Source organism: Aethalodelphis obliquidens, unplaced genomic scaffold, assembly GCF_003676395.1.
Source record: "Aethalodelphis obliquidens isolate GAN/ISIS:26980383/991018 unplaced genomic scaffold, ASM367639v1 scaffold7, whole genome shotgun sequence".
In the NCBI taxonomy this organism is placed as follows: Eukaryota; Metazoa; Chordata; class Mammalia; order Artiodactyla; family Delphinidae; genus Aethalodelphis; species Aethalodelphis obliquidens.
Window position 1 is genome coordinate 22,329,770 of NW_020837951.1, and position 25,559 is coordinate 22,355,328.

Consider the following 25,559-nt stretch of genomic DNA (forward strand, 5'->3'; position numbering starts at 1 on the left):
CCTTCTTATCATCCTGTTTGCTTTCTTCATAACAGCATTGTATTAGTTTCTTATTTATCTTGGTTTTTCATTGTTTCTATTTTACCGTGTGTGTGTGTGTGTGTGTGTGTGTGTGTGTGTGTGTGTGTGTGTGTGTGTGTGTGTGTGTGTGTAGTTTTCCCACTTACATTCATTGAGGCAGGATGCCTCTGGGATCTACTCCTGACTCTTGTCATTAACTGTCTGGGTGATTCTGGGCAAGTCACTTTCTCTGTGCAGCAATTTCTCTGTACTTTCATCTCTAGGATGGAGTTGGCCAATTTGATTTCCAAGGTTATTTGGAGTTCTACTTATAACTCTATAAATAAAACGATAAGGACATAACTACTGTGGGTCAGCCACGTAGAGTTTTCTAGTGGAAAACGTAGAAATAGAATTGGAGTAAAAGCAAGGGACTATGATTTTTCTCCATATCAGCTTTTGAATAACTAGGTTTAGGTGTACTCTCCCCCATTAAAGGGAGCGGCACATTGATAGAGGAGAGTCTCAAAGAAACGATTTTAAAAAAAATGACTGCAGTAGAGAGCTGTGTGGCAAGAAGGGAGGGTTTCCCAGTTGGTCTTGTTGCTAAGGGAAGGGACTAGACACAAGAGTCTCTTATTCCCTGACCACAGGTGACCAACTGCACATCCTGTTGCTCTGAAGAGGAACCAGAGCTACCCCGAGTCTCCTCAGGTCCCCACGGCGTCCCTGTTAAGGCCTCTTTGAGGAAGGACCTGTGAGACCATTCATGAGAGCCTCTGTTGTTGGATGAGCCACGGGGCTGGCTGGCACTGCGGGTGTGGTCAGGAGAGAGTCCCTGCGGAAGCCCCACAGTGCTGCCCAGACCCCAGATCCTGGGCCTGGTCAGATGAGAAAACAACTTGCAAATACCAGCTCTTTGTACCCTTTTGTTGCCCAACTCCATTCAAATATTTTTACTCAGAAGAAACTTTCAAACAGAAACAGAAAACAAAAATACCACATGAACCTAACAGGGTTTCTTCTGAGGTGTGGACAGAGCAGGCAGAACATGAAGCTCTTTCTTACCTTAGGTCTGATGAGAGTGATTCAGACCTCGTCTCGCTGAGATGCCTGTCAGTCCCAGAATGAACCTTACACAGTCATTTGTCCTCGTCCTTAAAGGTCATAGAAGATGCAAAGGTTTCCTGAAGGAATTGTGGCAGCCGCTGGAAATCACTGTTGCTTAGGGCTTGAGAGCTTCGATTCGGAATAAAATAGGCCAGAGTTTAGAATTGGAATCCTGATCCCTCACTTATTAGTTTCATAGCCTTGAGGAAATGACTGAACGTCTCTGAGCCTCAGTTTCAGGATTAATAGCATAGGGATAGTAGGACCTTCCTATAATCAAGTGATCACGAGCATTAGACGAGGTAATTCATGTAAAGCACACTTAGCACAGGATCTGGCTAATGTAAAACACTTACTGAATGGTAGCAAGTACTGTCATTACCATGAGGTCTTGTCTGCATGTGCCTTTTCTCCCCCTGCGCCCTGCCCGCCCTTTCTGTCTTCTCTCTGACATACCTCCACTCATCCACACACCAGCATACATACAATGGTGGGTTTGGTGGCTGTGATGGTGCTTCATTTCTATGACATGGTATTAAAGTACTGTTGTGGTTTAGCAGCTCTTGGCTCCAAAACAGGCTGTAAATTTTATTCTGAGTGGCCTTTGCGTTCCCAAAGATACATCTGCACTGCAGAGTTGCCTGCGTCTTATTTGTTGAGCCTCAGCCATATGTATGAAAAGTCCTGTTACCCCATAAGAAATGACAGTTTTGACCTGGTAACTCTCTGGACGTCTCCAGATTAAACAGTTAAATAGTGTTGGCCATTAAAATGAGTTTTGAAATGGAACAGGCCACTTTGTCAATATCTGTTAGAAAGGGTCATTAGCTCCTTTTGGTGGACCTGCCATGCTTAGGGCACAGCTGGCAACGCAGCCATCATTCAGGGCACCATTCTGTTTCCTTTTGATCTGAAGTGAAAGACTGTGTCTGGCATAAATGAAAGAAATGGCAAATGGATAGGGTCATGAGACCTTATTGCTGTTCCCTAGTGAGTCCCAGCTTTATTGTGAGACCACTTGCGATTCCTTTAGTCTGGGTCCCATCACTATCCACCTAGAAAGGAAAAGATATTTCACTCCCCTTCTAATCTCTCACTGCTACTTTACATACCTCTTTGGAGTATTGTTTTGGGAATTCAGTGATGGCAAGGTTTTATCTTATTTCCCAGCCCCTAGAACAGGGCCTAGCACTTGGAAAACTCTGGATTTTTTTTTTTTTTTTTTTTTCAGTACTCGGGCCTCTCACTGCTGCGGCCTCTCCCATTGCGGAGCACAGGCACCGGACACGCAGGCTCAGCGGCCATGGCTCACGGGCCCGGCCGCTCGGCGGCATGTGGGATCTTCCCAGACCGGGGCACAAACCCGTGTCCCCTGCATCGGCAGGTGGACTCCCAACCACTGCGCCACCAGGGAAGCCCTCTAGATATTTTTTGAATGAATAAATGAACTACACCTTTTATTCTGGATGGAATTTTACAGGTTCCCTAGTAACAATAGAGATATACCTGTGTAGCTTGAAATTCAATGGGATTTAATAATGAGTCTCATTCAAAGGAGTATTTGTTTAAAGGTAGTTGTAATAAGGCAGTTCCGCATCCTGCCTGTCAATGGCATTTCTTTAGGTTAAGTTCCAGTGTGAGCTTGTTAACAATAGTTTGTTTTGTTAACAAACATGTATTGAATGTGTACTAGGCCCTCTGTTAAGGAGTAGGAAAGCGGAGATCAGTGAAAATATGGACCCTGTTCTCAAGCGGCTCTCATTTTAGGAGATCATAATGGATAATTTAAGTAAATAAAAACAATGTAATTTGGTAAATAAAATATGGAAGGTGCTGTGGAAGTGCTGTCTTCTGATTGGGCAATGTCAGGATATTTCGTGATGAAGGAGATTTAGGAATAACATCTTAGATATTGTATAGGAGTTTGCCATGTGAACCCAAGCAAAGAAATTACTACTATTAGCTATTGTTTGCACTCTGAATTAAGTATTCAGTTACTTCCTTATATTGCAATTAATACGTTACTTAGATATGGAAATAACCCATTTGGCATTTTTGGGGGGGTGGAAGGGGAAGCTTGCATGATTTTAAGACAACATTGTGCTTAATAATTTTTTTGCCTGCATTTTGCACTGTATAATTCATTTTTTGAATCGACTGTAGTTAATCAGATTCACATTAAATTGGTTATGAAGTAAATGAGTTTGCATGGTTACTGACCTATAAGGAAAGGGATGATTTTTCTGCGTGTGCAAATTAACATCTTGTAGCAAGTAAGACGTGCTCTGTAGTGACATGTATGTTTTCAGGACTTGAAAGATCATTGCCTGGAGCTGTGGACACTTACACTTCTGATGAACACACATATAGGCATGCAAATTGCCATATTTAGCAAATATAAGTAATTGCATGAGACATACTCATACTAACAAAAGTATTCATTGTTTATCTGAAACTCAGATTTAACTGGCTTTGTGTATTTTATGAGGCAACTCCAACACACACGGCATTGGATGGGAAATAAAGCATTTTAAATGGCAATCAACTCTCTATACATAGATTTTTTTTTCTATGTATTACAGGTTTCTGTATTATCCTGGAGATCTATTTAAGTACACAGGGTTTTCACTTATTTAATATTTCTGATTTTTATTTTGGGTTGTCTAGAAATAAAGGAACATATCTGCTTTATAGAATCTTATATTTATCAGCAATTATATATGTTTACAAACAGGTAATGTATACCTTCAATTCAAAACTGAATTTTTCTCTCCTTTTACATATACTTTGTCATGCCCTTTGAAAAAAAGTATCTTAACAATTTGTTTTTCCGTAGAAATCATCTTTTTTCCTGTGTTTGTACCTTTGCTATTTTTTTCTTTGAGGTCTAAACTAGAGTCTTATACTCTGAGAAGCTACTTTTTATTCATGTATTTCAGTGAAGATGATACTGTCTAGACTGAGTGTGGTCATGGCTTTACTTAAACCCTGGCTGGTCTCCTCCACCAATAGAGGAGTTATTATAATGATCCAAAGCAAATATGAAGTTCTAATAGGGTTACACAGCAATAACAGGGTCTTTTTGAAGAAGTGGGATTTAGTCTGGCATCGGGAGACTGGAAATTCATGGCTTCACCTATTTATCCTGCCCAAGTAGACTTTTGTTGACACAGAGAACACTGCACTTTAAGTAGGGTTTTCCATGAGTTCATTCTAAATGGGTATTTCTACACTTCAGAAAGCTTCTCTTCATATGGCAGGCAGGAATTCATTTGCTCGAGTTACTTTCCTTTCTTGGGGGGAGAGGGAAGATAGCCACTCAGGAGCCCAGCCTTACAGGACCTGCACGGGAAACTGATGAGGTGCAAAGCTGACAAGCGTTTGCTGTGGCCAACAAGTGATTCACCACGTTATTCTGGAGGGATTTGCTTTGCTAACCTTGCTAAGCACATGATGCCCGGGAATGCTCCTTTGTATATTGCCCCAGCCCCAGAGGAGAAGCCCAGCTATAAATCGAGGCTCTGGAATCTGAGTTTCTGAACGAAACAGGGGAAGCCTATATTTGGACATCCTGCAAAGTCCATGTGTAATCATCAAATAAACAAAAGTCGTAGAGATTAGAGCACTAGCTTTATTTAATTAGGCAAATTCTTATGTCTTGGGAAAAATGAAGACGTTTTCATTGAAAAACACTATTTCTAAGGCACCATGCATGTACTCTAGCATATCTACAAGTACTAATACATAAGATCAGCTTATTTAAAATAGAAGAGAATACTGTAGAAATCAAATTGGAATAGTAAGTCTAACTGTAGTATAGATGATTACATTGCTATGCTAAATTCCATAACGGAATTTCTTAATATTTTAGTTCAATCTGAATTGGTTCTACCACTTTTAAGGCCAGAAATCTGTCACTAAAGCATGCATACATTCAAAAGACATGAGAATCAGGAACAGAAAGAACTTGAAACAGAATTAGAAAATACATTCATTTATATACATTGATTTGTCTATAATATATCAAATAGTAAATGATTTGCTGCTGTTACATTATAATACATTGTATGTTCAATGTGCTGTCCCTTCGCAACTATTGAATTATAACATTAATAATGTTGTATGTAACTTTATTACTAGGTAGCCTATAGAAGTGATGGAATATTTTGACCCATTGTTTTAATTCGACTTCAAGGACATTTTTGTTCTATCTTTGTGAATATAGATATTTAAATCAAAATTACAGTAACATTCAATTTTGGTTGAGAAGATATTTTCTAGAGCGTATATTAGTCTACTTTAATCCCTTCAACAATTTAATATACTTAAAACATTTCTAATTCGCTATACTTTTCCAGATTTAGTTTAACTGAAATTTTCATGAACATCAAGTGTTTTTGTATAGATTGTAAAATGAAAACTTAATTTATCCATTAGTTTGTTGGGAACAAACCAGATTGTAACAATTAAAGTGTCTACCATTGTGAGTTTTCATTCTTCCTCTCACATTTACTTTCCTTTGGCTTTATTTTACAGCTAAGTTTTATCAAAGATATTTGATTTTTTTTTTTTTTTTTTTTTGGTGGTACGTGTACCTCTCGCTGCTATGGCCTCTCCCATTGCGGAGCACAGGCTCCGGACGCACAGGCTCAGCGGCCATGGCTTACGGGCCCAGCCGCCCCGCAGCATGTGGGATCTTCCCGGACCGGGGCACGAACCCGTGTCCCCTGCATAAGCAGGAGGACTCTCAACCACTGCGCCACCAGGGAAGCCCAGATATTTGATTTTTTAAGGTTTTAATATGTAATAGATTTTGTGTAGTTTGGATGTTAATTTTATTTTTAATTAATTTTTATACCAATTTTAACTTTACCTAGGTCAATATTTATAGTTTTGAGAGTTTCTAAAAAAAAAAAATGAGGATAATAATAATGGTTAACATTTGAGTGCTTAGTACTCATCAAGACTCATTAAATTCACTACTTTGCCTCAAATATATATTATATAAAAATTTAAGCAAGAATCTTAAACTCTCTGAATTTCAGTTCTCTCATAAGTCAGATATAGATAATATATTTTTGTGACGATCATATGTGATAGTGATTGTGAAAGCTCTTTTTATAGGAAGTGTCACATAAATGTAAGCTATGAATGTTTTCGCAGCTGCTGCTTATAGGGCAGTGACAAAAAAAAAAAAAGGTTGGAATTCTAAGCATGAAATGTGATGTAGTTTGGTTGCAAAGGCATTGACTATGTTCTGACTCCAGATTCGCTACTTACTGGTTGGTGTGACTTTGGGCAATCCTATTAACCTTTATGGCAATTTCTTCATCTGTCATGAAGGGCTCCGCTACATCAGTGTTCCTCCAGGTGTGGTCCAAGGACCACCTGCATCTGAATCACCTGGGATGCTTGTTTAATAAGCTGATTCCTGGGCCCCAGCCCAGACCTACTGAAGCAGAATGTTTGTGTTGGTTTCCAGGCATCCATAGTTCAGTCACACAAACCTGGCATTAAATCTGCCCTTGCTCATTTCTAAAGTCTGTTTTTCACCTTTCCTGCCAAAATGTATTGGTATCATTTAAACAGTGAGTGAGGACCTGTGGTCACCCCTACACACATGTGTTTGTACACCTGCTTTACAAGAGGATGAGGAGAAAAGGTAAAGGAAGGTGGAGGTAGGAGAAAACACAGAACTACTAAGATGAAATTCTTGGCTCCTGAAGAGCTTACTATTAAAGGAAATTGATACTTTTACACTTAATAGACTTTCCTCAAAGTATTTGAAGTAGCTACACTGATTGTTATTATCATCCAAGAAAAATGTCACCTTTAAATTTAGTGACCGAAAATGTGACTGACCTATCATTAAGATACCTTGAGAAATCATGGCGTAGAATCCAAGATTTTTTCAGGTAGGCATGTGATTTTATATTATTCTAAGGAGGAACCTTTTCTCTCCCACAGGAGAGGAGGTAAAGCAACAGTGTGTGTTTGTTTTTGCATTAACCTAATACAGTTAGTTGTATTTGTCTACAGGGAGACCTTCACAGAATAGGATAAATCAATCATTTAGTTCATAGGCTACATAAAGGATATCCTGTCTCCCCTTTCCTTTTCTTCCAGAGGTAGCACGGGGTAATCTAAAGAGCATGGGATTAAGATTTACATTACATGTACATGGGTTAAAAACCCCAAGTCAGCTGACGTGCAGACTTTATGACCTTGGACAGTATATTTGACCTTTCTGAGCTCTGTTTCCTATTGGGGACAGCATTACTTATCACTCTCCCCCGAAATGGGGAGGTGATGGGAATTAAACAGATGTTAAAGTACTTAGAATGCTATCTGGCACATGTTACAGTGAACATGAAGTTCTCATGCCTTACCTGTTGTTCTGCATTCATAAAAGTGCCACCTTTGGCCAGTAGCAATTAGTCTTTGGAACTGTTTTCCCAGGATGGTCATTCCTTGGAGCCATTTACCCTCTTTTATAGACCTATATAATCACTAGTGGCATTTCCCCACTGTCTGCCCATAGAAATGGAATTGAGTGTCCTATATGGGAACTCAACCCATTACTGTGGTTTGTTTATTCATCTATGCATTCATCTCTTAATTACTCGTTTAACCAATGAATGTAGAATCCTGGTGTGGAATGAGACTGCAAGGATTATGGCATTCACAGCGTCTTCCAAAGCCAGGCTTGGCTTGTCTGTACAGTAGTAATACGTTGTCTCTCAGCCTTTCCTCAAACATCTTGGATGCAGGAAACATTCTTATCTCCCTAGAGGCCAGACTGACTTCATATAGCTAGGACTATCATATATATTGAGGCAAAATCTGGGAAAGAGCTATATTTTAGGGTGCCACCCACTAGATCTAGTTCTTCTCCCTTTGGTGCTATAAAGGACGCTGCCACTATTTACAAACCAATTCAATTCAGGTGACATCTATTGCCTCTTGTGTGTTGGGATAACAAATACCAAAATGTGTAATCCCTACTCATTTACAGATATGACTAAATTACAAGGCAGAATGGGAGTAAGGCCTAAGGCAGATACAGTTACAAAGCAAATATGGCCCTGCCATCCTAAAACCTGCAGTCTGGTAGGAAAGATGCCACATGTACATAGATGATTATTATAAAACAGAAAAGAAGTCTGGATAAAGCTGTATGGGAGTTTAGAGGAGAGAGGGAATCCCATCAATAGTATAATCAGGAAAGCTTTATGTCAATGAGTTTTTTGAGTTGAGTGTTGAATCATAGGTGATGTTCAAGGAATGAGGTAATCTGTTAGACTGCATTTACCCCCTTAAGGACTGAATCCTATTTTAATGATCATCTTGATTACCAAAGTAACACGTATTTATTGAGGGGGGAAAGGCAAAATTAAGAACTTAAAAATTAAGAAGTAAAAATTAAGAAAATTTAGAATTCTGAAACCATTCAGAGAAGAACCAAAATATTAAAATGAATATGCTGTTTCTTTCCAATCCTTTGTTCTGATTAATACTTTACAACTGAAATCATATGGTACATACAATTTTGTTGTATGATTTTTAAAAGTATCCTGTGCATGTGACCATGCCATTAAGTAATGTTTGAAAGCATGAGTTTTCTACACAAAGTTCAGTACATCCAAATGATGGAATATTATATAATCACTGGGTATTTAGGTGTTATCTCTTACTCTCTTTTTTTTACTATTATAAATAATATTGAGATAAATATTATCTAATACGAATCTCTGCTTTCTTCACTGAGACTTTGTGAATCTTGATTAACTATGGTTTAATGTTCTGTAGAAAGTCTGCACCAATTTACACTCTTACCGCGAGGGGATGAGAATATTTTGTGACATTCATGCCAGTATTGGGTGGCTCTTTTTTCTCTCTTAGTGGTGTCATGTTGTAACCGTTCACATTATTTCTATTTGTGAGGATGGATATTAGCAAAACTAGAAAAGAGATGGAAACTTTTTCTGGGATTTAGAAGCTAAGACTAAACAAAAATAGAAATGCATTTAGCCCCATTTAAATGTATGTACTACTTTGAAGTACTTCGTTCCGTGTAAAAGTCTAAAGTATATTTATTTCTTAAGAAACTAAAGGCCTAACAGCTGAACAGTATAACACAGGGGATAACAGTTATCTCTCAAGTGCCAACTGCCTCAGTTCTAATCCTGGCCCTCCTACATACCAGCAGAGTCAACTTGGGCAACATATTCAACGGCTCCAAGCTTCCGTTTTCTTGTCTGTACGATGAGAAGCAGAGCAGAAACAGTAAAACCTCAAAAAATTAAGTAAGATTATTATATAAGATACCAGGCATGTAAGGACTTGGTAGATACTATTATGAAATACAAAACGTGGTGTTTTCATTGAATGATCATATAGCTGTGTTGAAACCTAAAGTCCCAGGATTAATCCTTACTGTTGTGAATCTTCATTATGCTGTGAGAAGAAGAGGCAGTCCAGAAGGATTAGGACCCATCGTGCTTCTGGGATTCAGTGGGACAGGTTTTCCTTGGACTGGGTGGTACCACCATGTCAGGTGATCCTGAATGACCCCGAAAACAGATAACACAACTTTCTTCTGAGATCTGCCGTGTTTCTGTCTTCCCTAGACAACTTGAATCCCTAATGCAGATGTTCCCATCATCCCTCAGTGCCCTTTATTGTCTCAGTAATTTTTTCACAGTGCTTTTTAGGCCAGAAGAAGTACCTGACAGTTTCACTTATTAAGCGGTTAAATCAGCCTAATAAGTAGATAGGTCCTGATAAATTAGTAGCCATTTCATAAAACAAAGCAAAAACACATACACTGAAAGGAAGAAAATTTCCTGTTCCACACTGAGTTTTAGGCAATACTTGCTTTTTTTCATAGCAGACAAACTGCAGAGACATGATGTCACAGAAAGGAATGTAATGCCACCTAATGTTGAAACTGTGAACTACTTCAAGCTAGCAGTTCACATGGTTTCTGAACATATATGTATATGTACACACACACACACATAAAGGGGAGGGAAACAGTGACATTCGACGTATATCTATATCTAATCTATATATTTATTTATCTATCTGTTTATCTGGCTGTGTTCTTTTAAATCAACTGGAACTCTAAGGTGCCTCGGGGCACAGTTTGGGAACCAGAGCCCTGCTGTATTCCTGCTTTCTAGATTTACTTCAGTTTTGTTTTCTTCCGGTTACTCGACTTCTCTTGTTCTCTGGTTCCTGTTTCTATTTAGCTCTTAGTTCTAGCTGTCCAGTTTCCTTCCCCTTTGCCCCGAGCCTGGCTCCGCTTCTTCCGCATCAAGCAGCAGCCGTCTCTGGAGCTACTCCTTGACTTTTGCAGACCTAGAGGCAGCCCCGGAGGGACTCGTATGGTTTGGTAGTTGGCTGTGGACCAATCACTGGGCACGAAATCTTACAGGACTTCGTCAGTTCACAACTCTAGGGAGCTTCATTTCCTCTGCAGGCTGCCCAAGTGGTCTGCCAGTGATGTGCAGTATCTTTTGGTGGCCATCTCCCTGTGGTGTGGACGGGCACGTGCTCCACACCAGATGTCCCAATCCACCAGGGCCGCTCGTGGCCTTATGGCAACAGAGGCCTGCCCAGGACACATTTCACTGTCCCTGTTCTTGGCATGGCAATCCAGAAAATGTATTTGAAGTAGTCGAGTGGTTAATTGTGGGCTCTGGATTAGACTGCTTGCTTTTGTATCCTAGGTTACCACTTATTGCTTAATTTCCTGAAACTTCAGATTCCTCATCTGTAAAATGGAGATTAATAATAGGACTTACTTTGTATGAAAAATGAGAAAATAAAACGAAATAAAATAAAATCTGGTGCCTAAATGTTAACCGTTACTAATTTTATTTTTCTGAAAGCACCCATAAAATTTATTTTCAATTATGTTGATTTTTGTTAGGAATAAAGTAACGATATCACTCATTTAAAAAATTTAGTATCTGTCTTTTTACCAGTTTATGAGAGAGAACATCAATATTAAAATGAAAAAACACCTTACACTCATAACATTTGATTTATATAATTAAAGTATTCATTTTAAAAAAATAAATTTATAAATTTATTTATTTTTGGCCGCGTTGGATCTTCGTTGCTGCGTGCAGGCTTTCTCTAGTTGCGGCGAGGGGGGGCTACTCTTCGTTGTGGTGCGTGGGCTTCTTATTGCGGTGGCTTCTCTTGTTGCAGAGCATGGGCTCTAGGTGCACAGGCTTCAGTAGTCATGGCACGCAGGCTCAGTAGTTGTGGCTCGCGGGCTCTAGGCGCGCAGGCTCAGTAGTTGTGGTGCACGGGCTTAGTTGCTCCGCGGCATGTGGGATCTTCCCAGACCAGGGCTCGAACCTGTGTCCGCTGCATTGGCAGGTGGATTCTTAACCACTGCGCCACCAGGGAAGTCCAAAAGTATTCTTAATAGACACGTAATCTCAAGATTTTCATGACATAATAGGTATATACTTTACACACGTGACATTTTGCTCATTTTAGAGATGATAAAACTGAGGCTCAAGAGATGATGTGAATTGCTCAAGATAATTCAACATTTGATGAAAGCCACACCCTCACTCCAGATTTGCAATTTCAGTGCCACTGCTCCTTACTTTGTTGCTTCCCTTAATATTTAAAACGTTAAAAACGAGAGAGGAAGGAAGGAAGGAAAGGAAAGAAAAAGATGATTGTTATTCTCTTCGATTTTTCTAAGCCATGAAAATTTGCTGTTTCTGCTGTGTCTAGTACATTTAAGTGTTACAGTAGTTCTAATTTGCATGTCAAAACATTGTATTCATCTATCAAAAAATATAATACAAGCATTTTTAAGTTCAGTTTCCAATGGACAGAAAAGTGCTTCAGAAAGAGACAAACTTTCCCTTCCCCCATTCTCCTTTTTTCCAAATGTTCACATGCCTAACCCTTTCACCCGTGCTAGAGCCATTGCTGCCTGACCACTTTCTGGGCACAGAGGCATGGAAATACATCATCAGTGTATAATTTTGCACACAGCAGAGAGAACATGCTATTATGGAACCGAGTCTCAGCTGAATAGCCTGGCCTTAGACTGTGTTTTCGTCTCAGTGTAAAAATGGAAGTGAAACCTCGGCTCTCCTTTCAGGTCTGTAGGGAGTTTGCTGGTCCCATAGTTAATGTAGTTTTCATGCCCAAATAGAAGCTGAGGGGAGAACCAGTGGTCTTGTAGCTTCGAGGTAGAAGGCGTTGACTCTCGAGTGCTGAGTCACTGTAACAATGTAAAGATGTAGCTCGGTTCTCTCTTGGCTTACTAGAAAATTGTGAAAGTCACAGGCTAGCAAGCTAAACATTTCCTGGCCTACTGGAGGTGAGTTTTTTTGGGCAGGCAAACACTGAACCCCTACAGTGATACAGTGTGGTGGTCCTCCAGCCAAGCATCATGGACATGGTGGCGGAAGCTTTAAGTATCTGGAACATTTAATGTGGGAGAGCTTGGCTAAGTAGGATGTGAGCAGTTAAGAGTCAGTTGTACCTCAAAAAACAGGTTTAAAAAATAAACATTTAAGGCTACCAAAAAAAAAAAAAAAAGAATATAAATGATAGATACCTAGAAACTCACAAAAAGAGTCTGAAACTTCCATTCCATTTTTTTCTGTTAGTATTTTAAGGCAATTCTCATGCAAATTGACTTTCTTTAGATGTTGTATTAGTTTTCTGTGCTGCATAACAGATCACATGCTTGGTGGTAAAAAAACATCTACTTGCTATCACACAGGTTCTGTAGGTCAGAATTCCAAGCGCACCATAGTGGGTTCTCTGCTGAGGGTCTCACCAGGCGGAAATCAGCGTGTTGACTGGGCTGCCTCCTCATCTGGAGGCCAGACCAGGAAAGGATCTGCTTCCAAGTTCTCTCAGGTGGTTGGTGGAGTTCATTTTCTTGTGGCTGTGGAATCATGGCATCTTGCTTCTTCAAAGTAAATAACCAACAAGGACCTACTGTATAGCACAGGGAACCATACTCAATATTTTGTAATAACCTATAAGGGAAAAGAATCTTAAAAAACAATATATGTGTGTGTGTGTGTGTGTGTGTGTGTGTATAAAACTGAATCACTTTGCTATACACCTGAAACTAACACAGCATTGTAAATCAACTATACTTCAATAAAAAGAATAATAAATTGGAAAAAAAAAGTCAGCAACAGAGAGAAAGAGTCTTCACAGTTTCCAATGTCTGACTTCTTTTTAAAAGAGCTTACTTGATTAGGTCCAACTGACCCAGGGTAATTTTCATTTTGATACATTTAAAGTCAGTTTAATTACATATACAGAATCCTTCCACCTTTGCCATGTAACCAAACCATCAAGGGAATGATGCATAACCTTTGCCATATTCTGTTTCTTAGGAGCAAGTTACAGGTTCTTCCCACACATGAGGGGAGGGGACCGTACAAGGCTGTGACTCATGGGGGGTTGTGTAGAGTGCGCCCACCATAGATGTGCCATGTGTTTTAATATGAGCACAGTTGGAAGAAAAATTGGCTTTTGAAAAGCACCATTTTAAAAGGAATTAATGTTATTCGATGGAAGACTAAAGGATGGAATATTATATATTTAAATGTACATTAAACAATATTTGCTTCATAAATATTTGTCCTTCCTTAAAGAATGTATCATTGGACACGACCTTCTTGAATTTTTCTCTTCTGTTGGCTGCTGAGACATTACTCTTTCCTGATTCTCCTGTCTCTTGCCCCATCCCTTCACTTGCACTTCCTCCGTCCACTGTTTGTTTTTCAGATGTCACATCTCCAACCTGACAATTCCCTTTGTCCACTCACCTCAAGGATAGCAGAAGTCTTATATCCCTGACCACTTACTTCCTGAGCACAGTGGCTCAGAAACGCAAAATCAGGATGTAATTGTGACCCTGCAGATAAGCCAGCAACTCTGTTGGGGTCAGTTGTCATCTGAGTGTCTGCTGAATGGCCTGTGACAGACCTTAGACTGGACCTCACTGTTAAAATAGAAGTGAAAATGTATTTTCTCCACTTTGGTTTATAGGAGACATGCTGATTCCATTCATGTTGGGTAATTGTTATGTCCAAATAGCAGTATGACATAAACAGTCTTACAGACGTGTGCAGAGTATCTGCCTATGTTTGTTTATACTTAATCTTGTATAAAAAAAGGACTTAAGGCAGCTTAAAAAGATGCATACGGTTCAGAAGACAAAGTTTAAAATAAGCAAGAGAAAGGAGGGGAAGGGAAAAATAAATGTAAGGAAGTGCCATGTAAAGATATACTTTCTAGCAGTTAAGGCAGATATAAACACAGTTAGAATCATGAGTTGGTGGCCATAAGGTATCAGGAGAAACAGCACTTTTGAATACTGAGCCCAAAGAGACATTTCTGTTACGGGTCTTCGTCTGTGATGGACACATTGGTTACGGTGTGAGGTACTGGACAGCTAACCATGGTCAGCACGTGCAGTAGTACCACACATCATAGGGCCATTTTTTATAATATTCCTTCCTGAAGGCAGGGGTTCTGCTGCCAGAGTGCAGTTCAGTGAAAACATTTCTGTGCAGCTTGACTTTCTAATATATTGGCTGATTCAATCTAGAGTGAGGTTTATTAGAATATTTCTTAGACTTTTAAAATCTTATTGTCCTGCACCTCAAAAGTTTAAGAAAATTTTAAAATTTCATTTTCCATACCTTGGGTTATGTTTTGAAAAAGATGCTGTTGGTAATCTTCTAGCTATAAAGTTGTTATAGCATTAAAAATGAATATGCCCACCACTCGGAATTTTGCTATATTTTCTCTCAACAGCCTTTAAGAATCTTTATTTTACCTTATTCAGAAGAATGAATTATGCAGTTTGCCAAGCATATTATACTTCCTTTTTCAAGGTTTTGTTTTTCAGATGGTATTTCCTGATAATATCTGGACCACTGTTATCTTAACATTTCAAGTTAAGTATAAAATGTTTGGAGTCAGTGCAGTGTTTTCGGTGGGGGGGGGCAGGAGGTCAGGGGCAGTAATTAACATTCTCTAAAGAAAACCTGAGGGGCTTAAGGAGACACCTGCCTCTTTAGAAGACTGTACCACCTCAGTTGCAAGGAAAGGAGGAAGAGAACCGGGGCCAAGTGAAGGATTGCCTCATAATAATAATGATGTCCTGGAGACCTTCAAGATGGTGGAGAAGTAAGACGTGGCGATCACCTTCCTCCCCACAGGTACATCAGAAATACATCTACATGTGGAACAACTCCTACAGAACACCTACTGAATGCTGGCAGAAGACCTCAGACTTCCCAAAAGATATATATTTTTTTTTCCTTCTTCTCTTTTTGTGAGTGTGTATGTGTATGCTTGTTTGTGTGATTTTTCTCTGTATAGCTTTGCTTTTACCATTTGTCCTAGGGTTCTGTCTGTCCGTTTTTTGTTTTTCTTTATTTGTATTACTTAAATTTTTTTTTATTTTTAATAATTTTTTTATTTTAGTAACTTTATTTTATTTTTTTCTTTCTTTCTTTCTTTTTTCTCCCATTTCTTCTGAGACGTGTAGCTGACAGGGTCTTGGTGTTCAGTCCGGGTGTGAGGTCTGTACCTCTGAGGTGGGAGAGCCAAGTTTAGGACATTGGTCCACCGGAGACCTCCCGGCTCCATGTAATATCAAACGGTGAAAGCTCTCCCAGAGATCTCCATCTCAACACTAAGACCCAGCTCCACTCAGTGACCAGCAAGCTACAGTGCCGGACACCCTATGCCAAGCAACTAGCAAGACAGGAACACAACCCCACCCATTAGCAGAGAGGCTACCTAAAATCATAATAAGTTCACAGATACCCCAAAACACACCACCGGACGTGGTCCTGCCTACCAGAAAGACAAGATCCAGCCTCATCCACCAGAACACAGGCACGAGTCCCCTGCACCAGGAAGCCTACACAACCCACTGAACCAACCTTAGCCACTGGGGACAGACACAAAAGACAACAGTAACTACAAACCTGCAGCCTGCGAAAAGGAGACCCCAAACACAGTAAGTTAAGCAAAATGAGAAGACAGAGAAACACACAGCAGATGAAGGAGCAAGTTAAAAACCCACCAGACCAAACAAATGAAGAGGAAATACCTGAAAAAGTCTACCTGAAGCAGTCTACCTGAAAAAGAATTCAGAGTAATGATAGTAAAGATGATCCAAAATCTTGAAAATAGAATGGAGAAAATACAAGAAACGTTTAACAAGGACCTAGAAGAACTAAAGAGCAAACAAACAATGATGAACAACATAACAAATGAAATTAAAAATTCTCTAGAAGGAATCAATAGCAGAATAACTGAGGCAGAAGGATGGATAAGTGACCAAGAAGGTAAAATAGTGGAAATAACCACCGCAGAGCAGAATAAAGAAAAAAGAATGAAAAGAATTGAGGACAGTCTTAGAGACCTCTGGGACATTAAATGCACCGACATTTGAATTATAGGGGTCCCAGAAGAATAAGAGAAAAAGAAAGGAACTGAGAAAATATTTGAAGAGATTATAGTTGAAAACTTCCCTAATATGGGAAAGGAAATAATCAAGTCTAGGAAACACAGAGAGTCCCATACAGGAAAAATCCAGGGAGAAACAACGCCAAGACACATATTAATTAAACTACCAAATATTAAATACAAAGAAAAAATATTAAAAGCAGCAAGGGAAAAGCAACAAATAACATACAAGGGAATCCCCATAAGGTTAGCAGCTGACCTTTCAGCAGAAACTCTGCAAGCCAGAAAGGAGTGGCAGGACATATTTCAAGTGATGAAACAGAAAAACCTACAACCAAGATTACCCAGCAAGGATCTCATTCAGATTCGATGGAGAAATTAAAACCTTTACAGACAAGCAAAAGCTAAGAGAATTCAGCACCATGAAACCAGCTTTACAACAAATGCTAAAGGAACTTCTTTAGGCAGGAAACACAAGAAAAGGAAAAGACCTACAATAACAAACCCAAAACAATTAAGAAAATGGTAATAGGAACATACATATTGATAATTACCTTAATTGTAAACAGATTAAATGCTCCAACCAAAGGACATAGACTGGCTGAATGGATACAAAAACAAGACCTGTATATATGCTGTCTACAAGAGACCCACTTCAGACCTAGGGACACATACAGACTGAAAGTGAGGGGATGGAAAAAGATATTCCATGCAAATGCCAATCAAAAGAAAGCTGGAGTAGCAATTCTCATATCAGACAAAATAGACTTTGAAACAAAGACCTTTACAAGAGACAAAGAAGGACACTACAGAATGATCAAGGGATCAATCCAAGAAGAAGATATAACAATGGTAAATATTTACGCAGCCAACATAGGAGCACCTCAATACATACGGCAAATGCTAACAGCCATAAAAGGGGAAATCAACAATAACACAATCATAGTAGGGGACTTTAACACCCGACTTTCACCAATGGACAGATCTTCCAAAATGAAAATAAATAAGGAAACACAAGCTTTAAATGATACATTAAACAAGATGGACTTAATTGATATTTATAGGACATTCCATCCAAAAACAACAGAATACACTTTCTTCTCAAGTGCTCATGGAACATTCTCCAGGATTGATCATATCTTGGGTCACAAATCAAGCCTTGGTAAATTTAAGAAAAATGAAATCATATCAAGTATCTTTTCCAACCACAACGCTATGACACTAGATTATCAGTTACAGGAAAAAATCTGTAAAAAGTACAAACACATGGAGGCTAAACAACATGCTACTAAATAATCAAGAGATCACTGAAGAAATCAAAGAGGAAATCAAAAAACACCTAGACTTCAGTGGGTCTTGGGCCGCGGCTGCAGGCGGACCAGCCCACGCAGTTTCGGTCCCCTGTGTTTGCGCTCCCCGACAGCGAGGCGGTCCATGGAGCGGAGTGCTGCGGAGCAGGAGGCAGTGCCCGTCGGTGGGCTGGGGCAGCGCGAGAGCCCACCAGGAGGCTCGGGCATGGCGGGCCGCAGGACCTGAGTCCTACCCCACGGGCAGCAACCTGGTGGTGGGCGATGGGGACACAGCGGGGCTGCCGCCGCACTGAGCCATGAGCGCCGCACTTCCGCCACCACCGCCTCTTCGTTGCCACCTTGACCCCTCGTGAAGCGCCAGGCAGCTTGGGAACATGACCCTGGAGCAGCTCTGCTCAGTCCTCAAAGTGTTGTTAATAACAGTACTTTTAGTGGAAGGGATTGCTGTGGCCCAGAAGACCCAAGATGGACAAAATATTGGAATCAAGCACATTCCTGCAACCCAGTGTGGCATTTGGGTTCGAACCAGCAATGGAGGTCATTTTGCTTCACCAAATTATCCTGACTCATATCCACCAAACAAGGAATGTATCTACATTTTGGAAGCTGCTCTATGTCAAAGAACAGAGTTGACGTTTGATGAACATTATTATATAGAACCATCATTTGAATGTTGGTCTGATCACTTGGAAGTTCGAGATGGGCCGTTTGGTTTGTCTCCACTTGTAGATCGTTACTGTGGTGTGAAAAGCCCTCCATGAATTAGATCAACAGGGAGATTCATGTGAATTAAGTTCAGTTCTGATGAAGAACTTGAAGGACTGGGATTTCGAGCAAAATGTTCGTTTATTCCAGGTAAAGAAGTTATTTGTTTTAGTGGCTAGGGCTCACTCTGGTTTTAGAATCTTAAGGCTAGAAAAGAGATTATTCAGTCAGGGTAATCAAATCAAGGCTTTAAAGAAGTTAGCAAGGTCAAAGGGAAATCAGTCCATGAATAAATAAAAACTTAACAAAAAATTAGAAATAAAACTGTCACTAGAATTTTGTAGCATATCACAGATGGTATCACATTATTTCTTAGATTTCTATATGTTTTATAACATATATCAAATGCCAAAGGCATCACAACAAATACATTAAAAAAAAAACAAACCTAGAAACAAAAGACAACGAAAACATGACAACCCAAAACTATGGGATGCAGCAAAAGCAGTTCTAAGAGGGAAGTTTATAGCAATACAATCCTACCTCAAGAAGAAACATCTCAAATAAACAACCTAAACTTACACCTAAAGCAATTAGAGAAAGAAGAACAAAAAAAACCCAAAGTTAGCAGAAGGAAAGAAATCATAAAGATAAGATCAGAAATAAATGAAAAAGAAATGAAGGAAACAGTAGCAAAGATCAATAAAACTAAAATCTGGTTCTTTGAGAAGATAAACAAAATTAATAAACAATTAGCCAGACTCACCAAGAAAAAAAGGGAGAAGGCTCAAATCAATAGAATTAGAAATGAATAAGGAGAAGTAACAACTGACACTGCAGAAATACAAAGGACCATGAGAGATTACTACAGGCAACTCTATGCCAATAAAATGCACAACCTGGAAGAAATTGACAAATTCTTACAAAAGCACAACCTTCTGAGACTGAACCAGGAAGAAATAGAAAATATAAACAGACCAATCACAAGCACTGAAACTGGGATTGTGATTAAAAATCTTCCAACAAACAAAAGCCCAGGACCAGATGGCTTCACAGGCGAATTCTATCAAACATTTAGAGAAGAGCTAACACCTGTCCTTCTCAAACTCTTCCAAAATACAGCAGAGGGAGGACACTCCCAAACTCATTCTACAAGGCCACCATCACCCTGATACCAAAACCAGACAAAGATGTCATGAAGAAAGAAAACTATAGGCCAATATCACTGATGAACATAGATGCAAAAATCCTCAACAAAATACTAGCAAAGAGAATCCAACAGCACATTAAAAGGAACATACCCCATGATCAAGTGGGGTTTATCCCAGGAATGAGGGATTCTTCAATATACGCAAATCAGTCAATGTGATAAACGATATTAACAAATTGAAGGAGAAAAACCATATGATCATCTCAATAGATACAGAAAAAGCTTTCGACAAAATTCAACACCTATTCATAAAAACCCTCCAGAAAGTTGGCATACAGGGAACTTACCTCAACATAATAAAGACTGTATATGACAGACCCACAGCCAACATCGTTCTCAGTGCTGAAAAACTGAAACGTTTTCCTCTAAGATCAGGAACAACACAAGGTTGTCCACTCTCACCACTATTATTCAACATAGTTTTGGAAGTTTTAGCCACAGCAATCAGAGAAGGAAAAGTAAAAGGAATCCAAATCAGAAGGGAAGAAGTAAAGCTGTCACTGTTTGCAGATGACATGATGCTATACATAGAGAATCCTAAAGATGCTACCAGAAAACTACTAGAGCCAATCAATGAATTTGGTAAAGTAGCAGGATACAAAATTAATGCACAGAAATCTCTGGCATTCCTATACACTAATGATGAAAAATCTGAAAGAGAAATTAAGGGAACACTCCCATTTACCACTGCAATAAAAAGAATAAAATTCCTAGGAATAAATCTGCCTAAGGAGGTGAAGGACTTTTACTCAGAAAACTATAAAACACTGATGAAAGCAATCAAAGATGACAAACAGATGGAGAAACATACCATGTTCTTGGATTGGAAGAATCAGTATTGTGAAAATGACTATACTACCCAAAGCAACCTACAGATTCAGTGCAATCCCTATGATACTACCAGTGGCATTCTTAACAGAATTAGAACAAAAAATTTTATAATTCGTATGGAAACACAAAAGACCCCAAATAGCCAAAGAAATCTTGAGAAAGAAAAATGGAGCTGGAAGAATGAGGCTCCTGGACTTCAGACTCTACTACAAAGCTACAGTAATGAAGACAGTATGGTACTGGCAGAAAAACAGAAATTTAGATCAATGGAACAGGATAGAAAGCCCAGAGATAAACCCACGTGCATATAGTAACCTTATTTTTGATAAAGGAGGCAAGAATATACAATGGAGAAAAGACAGTCTCTTCAATAAGTGGTGCTGGGAAAACTGGACAGCTACATGTAAAAGAATGAAATTAGAACAATCCCTAACACCATGCACAAAAATAAACTCAAAATGGATTAAAGACCTAAATGTAAGGCCAGACACTATCAAACTCTTAGAGGAAAACACAGGAAGAACACTCTTTGACATAAATCACAGCAAGATCCTTTTTGACCCACCTCCTAGAGAAATGGAAATAAAAACAAAAATAAACAAATGGGACTTAATGAAACTTAAAAGTTTTGCACAGCAAAGGAAACCATAAACAAGACGAGAAGCCAACCCTCAGAATAGGAGAAAATATTTACAAAGGAAGCAACTGACAAAGGATTAATCTCCAAAATTTACAAGCAGCTCATGCAGCTCAATATCAAAAAAACAAACAACCCAATCCAAAAATGGGCAGAAGACCTAAATAGACATTTCTCCAAAGAAGATATCCAGATTGCCAACAAACACGTGAAAGGATGCTCAACATCACTAATCATTAGAGAAATGCAAATCAAAACTACAATGAGGTATCACCTCATACCGGTCAAAATGGCCATCATCAAAAAATCTACAAACAATAAGTGCTGGAGAAGGTGTGGAGAAAAGGGAACCCTCTTGCACTGTTGGTGGGAATGTAAACTGATACAGCCACTATGGAGAACAGTATGGAGGTTCCTTAAAAAACTAAAAATAGAACTACCATACAACGCAGCAATCCCACTACTGGGCATATACTCTGAGAAAACCGTAATTCAAAAAGAGTCATGTACCACAATGTTCATTGCAGCTCTACTGACAACAGCCAGGACATGGAAGCAACCTAAGTGTCCATTGACAGATGAATGGATAAAGATGTGGTGCATATATACAATGGAATATTACTCAGCCATAAAAAGAAACGAAATTGAGTTATCTGTAGTGAGGTGGATGGACCTAGAGTGTGTCATACAGAGTGAAGTAAGTCAGAAAGAGAAAAACAGATACCATATGCTAACACCTATATATGGGATCTAAAAAATAAAAATAAAAAAGGTTCTGAAGAACCTAGGAGCAGGACAGGAATAAAGACGCAGACGTAGAGAATGGACTTGAGGACACGGGGAGGGGGAAGGGTAAGCTGGGACGAAGTGAGAGAGTGGCATGGACATATATACACTACCAAATGTAAAACAGACAGCTAGTGGAAAGCAGCCGCATAGCACAGGGAGATCAGCTCGGTGCTTTGTGTCCTCCTAGAGGGGTGGGATAGGGAGGGTGGGAGGGGGACACAAGAGGTAGGAAATGTGGGTATATATGTATATGTATAGCTGATTCACTTTGTTATAAAGCAGAAACTAACACACCATTGTAAAGCAGTTATACTCCAATAAATATGTTTAAAATAAATTAAAAATTTTTAAAAAATGTCCTGGGATCATCAGTAATGATGGCCTGGAGTCACAAGGGCTACATGTGATATTTATTCACTCTTCACTGATTTATGCCTGCCTAGAAAAGTACATCACATCTAATGTCAATGTTTTATAAAGGGCAAACATTTAAATACAAGTAAAGCCACCCTGCCTTTGACCACCACCATTGGGACATATTTCTACCCAGTGTGTTTTTTCCCATTGCAGTGTAGCCTTGTCGCTCGGAACAAAGGCTTCCGGAGGGATTCGGATCTGGACTCAGATCCCAGCTCCACCATTTCTTAGTTGTGTAGCCCACAAAGGCCTCTTGAGCTCTCTGAACCTCAGTTTCCTCATTTGTAAGATAGAGACAGTAGGAGTGTCTGTCTCCTGAGGTTATTTAAAGAAATACGTGAGTAAGTACGCGGGATGAGCTTAGCACAGGGCAGGGCACATGGCAGACGCCTTCAACAGATATTGTGTGTGTGTATACATGCACATAAATATATACAGTCGTGTTATAAAATTGATATCGTACTTGATACTTCTTCCTTTATCTTTAATATTTAAAGTCTGCCTAATATTTACCATAGGGTTATTTTATTTCTATACTTACCTGTTTGCTTTATTTTGGTCGTTCATGCTGTTACTATGGTTTGATAATTGATAATTGATTAAATTGTTATGTTGACAGATACTCGAAGTAAGCAGGAAGAGGTAATAGAAGGCAAACTTGTTCAATTTCTCTTCTTAGGGAAGTCACTGTTTCATTCTCCATGATAATAAGTATAGAAAATTAGCTAAAAGCTCCATTTAGAGACTTTATTCATATCCTTTTATGTCTTTGTACTTCTAGGAATTTATTCTGTGGAAAAAAATGTGTACAAAGATATGTATATGGTTGTATGTATATGTACACACATATATGTCTGCGTGTACATAGGTGTACACATATATATGCTGTTCACAGACTTGCTCTCAAAGACGGTATTATGAATTTTGTTGTATATTGCGTTTTAAAGGGTTCTACATTGTGTAGAACTCTCATGATCACAAAATAGAAGTAAAATTTTTTTTAATGAAAGAAGGTAAAGGAAAGCTATAAAAAGCTAAACACAGTAGTTTTAAGAGTACAGTTAAACAGAGTTTAAAACAGTCTAAAGTATTCTTGAGGACAGTGTCTGTGTCTTAGACACGTGACTCACATGCTGCACATCAATGTAGTTGGCACAAAGGGGCCCTTATCATCATTACAATCGCTGAATTCAGACTTTTATTTTTAACTTGTGAAGTCTGTTTCATCCAAGGTTGCTATGCAAGCCAGGTGGTTAGAACTAAGGACAGTTTCCGTTTTCAAGGATTAGCACTTGACCTAGCGGAAGAGGTAAAAACATCCTTTTTTAAGGAGGAGGAGTAAAACGCAGAAGCAGCACCTCAGCAAGCAAAATAAAGCAAGCTTCTTTTTGAGTCTTTCATGAGGAAAGAAGTGGAAAGAGGGAGAAGACTTTTGTATTCATACTGTGTTAGGCATCTTCCATGTAAGTATCTGGGAATATCCATGTAAGCCTCTGTGATGCTTACATGGATACAATCTGGGAAGGAAGGTGTTTCTGACAAACATCTAGAACAATCCTGGTTGAGAGAATAACTCATGGGTTATTCTCTCAACCAGAGTAACCCATGAGTTATTCTCTCAACCAGGATTGTTCTAGATGTTTGTTAGAAACATGTTTATTAAAGACATTTGCATATTCAGTGATAAAACAGTTTAAAAGTTAGGAAGCTACATAAGAAGACAAAGGGAAGTATGGTTAGAATCCAGTGGGAGTTTGTAAGTTCTTGGGTGTGGAGGTTGCTTTTCCCCTCGGGAGAGACACCTTTTAAGATGATGGCATCCTTTGTGGGCAGGAACCACAGGAAAAATGCAGTGGAGAACTTTTTGTTCCTCATCTCCTGCCAAAGATAAAGGGCAGTGATGATACTTGTCAAGCTTGGACATGTCCTGTTAATACAATCTAACAACAACCAGCCTTCCTGTGCAGGACTTGAACTTCTTAGCCATTCTCTCCACTTTCAGCATCTCACCCTTCTGCACCCTGCAAAATAGTCCCTTTGATCTTCCTAATCAGTAATTCAAATGGATCCATCCGCTTTGCCTAAGAAGGAAAGCTGAAATCTCTTACCCTAATAATCTCATCCTTCCAAAATCATATTGCAGCCTGTTCTTCAGACTTATTTCCCATAATTCCCCTTCACTTACTTTGTTCCCTACAAAATGGGCTATTGTTTCTTGGGTGTATCATGCACTTATCTGCTGTTCTAGTCTCGTTATTACGTGGGTTTGTAATATCTAACGCTAAAAATGGATATACTTTAAATATATATAAAACCTTTTATCAATACTTCCATAAAACTTTGGCTTAGGGACTTTTAGAATTGTGTGTGAGTGTGTGTGTGTGTGTGTGTGTGTAATGACAAGTTCGTGCTAATTTTCATTTCTCTCAGGAAGATGAACCTTTCTGATTTGGCTGTAAGACTGACTTGTAATATGGTAAATTGACCTTTACCATAAATACGACTTTTGCAAACCTGTACCTAATGTAATGGTTGCTCTAAAAGTCTGTACTTTTCATGTGGCATGGTCTGGTGGAAAATTATCTTGGAATAAGATAGTTCAACACTTTATTTCCATAAAGGTAGGTAGATAGGCAGGTAGATAGGTAGTATGTTACATGCCAAATGAATTTCAGGGTCTGGGAATACAATGGAATATCTGGATTTGAACACAGATTTAATTTGAATGGTAGCTTGACAAGTCAATTGATTTCAACTTTAGGTTCCTCATCAGAAATAAGACAGCTGACCCTACTTTATACACTGTGTTGAAGAGTAAATGAAAAATGTTCTGCCATGGAGTCCTTGTTCCTGTGCCAGACCTTCTTATGGCTGAAAATCTGACCCTCGTAAGGTTGACCAGTTGGTCAGTCCAGTTGAGGTCAACCCTTTCACCAGTTGGGACAGTCCCAAGAGTGGCAAGATGAGCAAGCACCTTGTGAACTAAAAGGGCCCAGTCTCATCTGGAGGTTGAAGAAGGAAGGACAGTGTCCTGGTGACATTTAGAGTGGAA

The 25,559-nt window shown here is 39.2% G+C and overlaps 1 protein-coding gene and 1 pseudogene across 2 annotated transcripts in view; both read left to right on the plus strand.

The window, feature by feature from the left end:
• Positions 1 to 25,559, plus strand: part of LPAR1 (lysophosphatidic acid receptor 1) — a 162,612-nt gene that overhangs the window by 111,106 nt on the left and 25,947 nt on the right. The gene's annotated exons all lie outside the window — the stretch shown is intronic.
• On the plus strand, positions 17,910 to 19,125 carry LOC113619824 (neuropilin and tolloid-like protein 2 pseudogene; annotated as a pseudogene).